At 35.2% G+C, this 5,027-nt stretch overlaps 1 non-coding gene across 1 annotated transcript; it reads right to left on the reverse strand.

The window, feature by feature from the left end:
• Nucleotides 1–670: 670 nt before the first annotated feature.
• Nucleotides 671–777, reverse strand: LOC123205729. Its single transcript, XR_006499891.1, has one exon. It is a non-coding gene; the product is annotated as a small nucleolar RNA R71 (small nucleolar RNA).
• Between the last annotated feature and the right edge of the window lie 4,250 nt (nt 778–5,027).

Consider the following 5,027-nt stretch of genomic DNA (forward strand, 5'->3'; position numbering starts at 1 on the left):
GTTTCGATTTATTTGTGACGACATACTAATCAAAGCTCTTTGAAGGAACGATCCCTACTTTCCTTTACTACATTTTTGTTGCAGGAATTTAGGATTTAATTTGGGTGTCAACGACAGCACGTACCAAATTTTGGCGCCGTTACCGGGGAGTTTTTTCATTTGTATGTTCATTACGCGATCTTTGAAACAAGTTAGTTTACAGTTTGATCCAGAAATTGAAAAGACTACAAAAGGGCTGAGAAAAGAAGCAAAAAGGAGACTGCACGCACACAAAGTAGTTCACGAAACAGAGGAAAACATGGCTGGAAATCAGACTTTAAGAGAGCTTGCTGCTCCAAATTTAAATCAACAACCACATTGCATTACTTTTCCAAATTTAGATGTTAATACTACCTTTGAATTAAAATCTGGACTAATCCATCTTTTACCTATTTTTTGTGGCTCCGCAGGTGAAGATCCTCATAAACATTTGAAAGAATTTCATGTGGTGTGCACCGGAATGAAACTGAATGGAGTAATCGAAGAACAAATCAAGATGAGGGCTTTTCCGTTTTCTTTGAAAGATGATGCGCAAGATTGGTTGTATTATCTACCCGCTGGAAGTATCACCACTTGGCATGAGATGAACAGACTATTTCTGCAAAAATTTTTTCCAACATCAAAAACAGCCAGCATAAGGAAAGAAATCTGTGGCATTAGACAGCAGAGTGGAGAGTCTTTATACGAATATTAGGAGTGCTTTAAAAAACTCTGTGCAAGCTGTCCACATCACCAAATTAGTGACTAGCTGCTTATTCAATATTTCTACGAAGGACTTCTATCAAATGAGAGAAATATGATTGATGCAGCGAGTGGTGGAGCATTGGCTGACAAAACATCTGAAGCAGCCCAAAATTTAATTGCAAATATGGCGTCGAATTCACAACAATTTGGGAATATATTAGACCATTCGTCTCGACATGTCAATGAGGTAAATGTATCTTCTCTTGAGAGACGACTTGATGATTTAACTACTCTTGTACGTCAAATGGCTGTAGGAAAAATAGAGGCGGCAAAAGTTTGCAGAATCTATTCAATAGGAGGACATCCAACTGATATGTGCCCAACACTTCAAGATGACTGCTCTGAACATGCTAATGCAGTGGGGGGATTTTTAGGATAGCAGCAGCGAAATCATAATTATAATCCTTATTCGAATACCTACAACTCAGGTTGGAGAGATTATCCTAATTTTCGTTATGGGAATACAAATACGAATCAGCTTTCGAATAATTTTCAGCCGTATCAGTAGCCCTATATTCCTAGACAGTAGCAACCAACTCAAAATTCTAATTCAGGTATATCTCTTGAAGATATTGTTAAAACTTTGGCTACTAACACTGTGAAATTTCAACAGGAAACCAGAATCAACATTCAAAATCTAGAAAATCAAATGAGTCAGATGGCTACTGCAATCAGTAGGCTAGAAGCACAAAATTCAAGTAAACTACCATCACAAACTGTGATAAACCCAAAAGAGAATGTTAGTGCCATAACATTGAGAAATGGAAAAGAGTTGGAGATGCCAATTAAAGAACCACCTGTACTAACACAACAAGCGAAAAACAGAGAAAAAGCGGCAGTAGAAAATAATCCTTCCGAAAAGGTAGTGACAAGTAAATATACTTCTTTCAGCGAATACAAACCTGTTCCTCTTTTTCCTGAAGCTTTAAAACTGAAGTACGAACGTAATGCAGATTTATATGAGACCTTTCGAGACTGTGAAGTCAATATTCCACTGTTTGATGCAATAAAACAAGTGTCTCGCTATGCTAAATTTTTGAAAGAGCTGTGTACATTGAAAAGAAAGCAAAAACTCAAAAGGTATGAAAAAATAAATGTAGGAGAAAATGTTTCAGCCATAATTCGCAAAAATCTTCCTGAAAAATGCAAAGACCTAGGTATGTTTTGCATCCCTTGCACCATAGGAGGAACAAAAATTGAAAAATCCATGTTAGATTTAGGAGCATCTATTAATGTAATGCCATATTCCATTTATTCTGTTCTTAATCTTAGACATTTAGAAAAAACTGGCACAGTTATTCAGTTGGCCGATAAATCAAATGTATATCCCAAGGGGTTAATTGAAGATGTTCTTGTTCAAGTTAATGATAAATTAATTTTTCCAGCTGATTTTTATGTTCTTGACATAGAAAATAATGACCAATCTGCACCTATTTTGCTAGGAAGACCCTTTCTGAAAACAGCTAAAACGAAAATTGATGTTCACAAAGGCACACTGACCATGGAGTTTGATGGTGAAGCTGTCCAATTTAATATTTATGATGCTATGAAATATTCTGATGTGGATTTTCCTGTGTATTCAGTTGATTTAATTGATTCTATAGCTCAGGATATACTTGATGATGATGATGAGTTAAAGGTGGCTAACCATAAAAATATTTTGAAAGAAAGAGATAATTTAAATTAATTTCAGATGTGCAGAATGCAGGGACAAAGATGAATGAGTTCAGAGAGCTGAAAAATACAGGTAATTTATTTTATATTGAGCTGCCAGTGCCTAATGAAAAATTGTTACCTTCTATTTTGCAGGTACCAGAGCTGGAACTGAAACCTCTTCCAAATCACCTTAAATATGTGTACCTAGGAGATAGGAAAATCTTACCAGTGATCATTTCCAGCAAGTTAAATAAGCAGCAAGAAGAGAAACTGGTGCAAATTCTGAAGAAGCTAGAGATTCAGAGCTTAGTGACATCAAAAGTATTTCAAGTTAATGGTCATAGACTCAAACTGTTTTACAAAGGAGTGCCAGCTGAAAACATCGGAGAAGTGGAGTTGAAAGATCCCGAATAAATAGATGAAGGCATTACGTTGAGCCAATGACTATAAACAAAGGCGCTACTTGGGAGGCAACCCAAGCTTTCAATCTTATTTTGATTAATGCTGCAATTTTAATTTTCTAGAAATTTGCTTTTAATTTCGGTTTATGTTTTCCAATTTTAGTTTTATGATTTTTAGATATTTAATTAGCAATTATTTTATGATTTTTGCTTAGGTTTATTTTAATGTTACTGTTCAATCGTCTTCTTCCTCCTGCAGGTCCCAATTAGTTTTCTGTAAATGTTCACGGGGGAGGAATCTGCAGTTTGGTATTCTGGAACTGGGTCATGTGCTTTTGTCAAAAGTCCAACTTCTGCTTTGTTATTTTCTTAAATTCAAGGGGGCCATATGATTTAGCGTAATTATAAGGCTGGGTTTATTTGCTTCCAGAGACCATATTTGCCAAACCTACGCCTCACAATTTCTCTCCAGCTAAAATAAAAACCTAGCAGCCTCTTTCCTCATTCTGCAATGCCATGGTCAGAACCCGTTCACAAGCATCAAAGAGCAGTAAAAACCCACCCATCGGAGGCCTCCTACACCAGAGCTGTTATCAAAATCTAAAGAATCCTCCATCAATTGCAACTCTCCAAAAATTTGAACTACTGTTCCTTTTCCCCAAATCCAGAGAAGTCTTCTTTCCCTTTTCTTTTAAATTTCAGTTCTTATTATATTCTGTTTTGTTTAAACATTGAGGACAATGTTTGGTTTAAGTGTGGGGGAGGGTTTATTTGTGTTTTATTTTTCTGCTGTTTATTTTTCTGTTGTGTACTATTCTATCCTTCAGTTTTATTTTATTTATTTATTTTTTTCTGCTCTGTTTTGTTTACTTGTTCTGTTCTTCTCTGCTCTAGTCTTCTCTGTTCTGCTTTTATTCTATTCTGTTTCTCTGTCATTTTTTTTTGTTGTTCTGTCTTCCTTGTGTTAGGCGTATTCTGTTATGCCTAAAATTTTTGCTTTGTTTTGTCTATGTTGCTGCTCCTTGCTGGATAAAGTTTGATTTTTATGGCAGCTAGTGTATCCTTCCCTGTTTTTAGTCAGCTAAACAGTCCATTAATTTTACTTTGAATGAATTAATTTGTATGCATACCTTGGAATTTAGCCGATTCAATAGGAGAGCATTGTGCACCGATTTGTTAGATTAATTAGGGGTATGCACTTAAACAAATTTTGATAATTGAGTGCTAGAGTTTGTTTGAAGTTAAGGTGAATTTATTTAACCCGTGAGTTTTGAGCCGAAAAAGATTAAAACATTCATATCAATCTATATTTTCTTTGATGAGTGATATTCTCCCATGTGAATATATCTCTAGAACTTGCTTTGAACCGTTTCGAGACCATATTGAAATATGCATGCATGGAAATGATAAAGGCATTCTTGTTTAAAACCTTTAGCTTAAAAAGCCAACCTATTTTAATTTCCCTAGTTAACCCTTTGAGCCTTACAAAACCCTTGATTCTTTGTGCTAAAACCAGATTACAAACCCAAGCCTTCAAGTAAAAATCCTCACCCAACCATGAAAATTAGCAGGGCATTTAAACTAAAATTTGTTGTTGGGTGAATTTGCTATCTTGAAGAATTCTAAGTGTGGGGGAAAAGGGGACTTAAATTCTCTTAGTTATTGCCTTATGTTGTTATTGTTACTGCCCTATGTTGCTAGCTTTATTGTCAATTCTCTTAGTTATTCAAGAAAAAAAAAATGCTGAAAAAGGAAACAGAAAAGAAAAAAAAAGGAAAAAGAAAAGAAAGAAAGAAAAAAAAAAAAAGAAAAAAAAAGTTGAAAAAGAGAGAAGAGAAAGGCAATAGCAAGTAGCAAAGAAATGTGGTGAATATGGTGGCTTTAGCTTTACATTTTTGTTCCCCTTAGGTGTTTAAATGTTTTGTTAATATTCATGGTTTTAACCTTTTGTATCCATTAATCCTCACCTTTACCCAAAACCCCATTACAACCTAAAATAAGTCCTTGTGATTTATGCATGTATATAATCTAAGTGGTGGAGATTTGGTGTATAAGCAAGCTTATTGTAACACCCCAGGTCCAATAGCCCAGCCCACTATTAAGATATTGTCCACTTTGGACACACAGTCCATCATGGGTTTGCTTTTGGACTTTGCAACCCAAAACGCGTCTTAACAGTTAAGGAGC

The sequence above is a fragment of the Mangifera indica genome, unplaced genomic scaffold (assembly GCF_011075055.1).
Source record: "Mangifera indica cultivar Alphonso unplaced genomic scaffold, CATAS_Mindica_2.1 Un_0013, whole genome shotgun sequence".
Classification (NCBI taxonomy): Eukaryota; Viridiplantae; Streptophyta; class Magnoliopsida; order Sapindales; family Anacardiaceae; genus Mangifera; species Mangifera indica.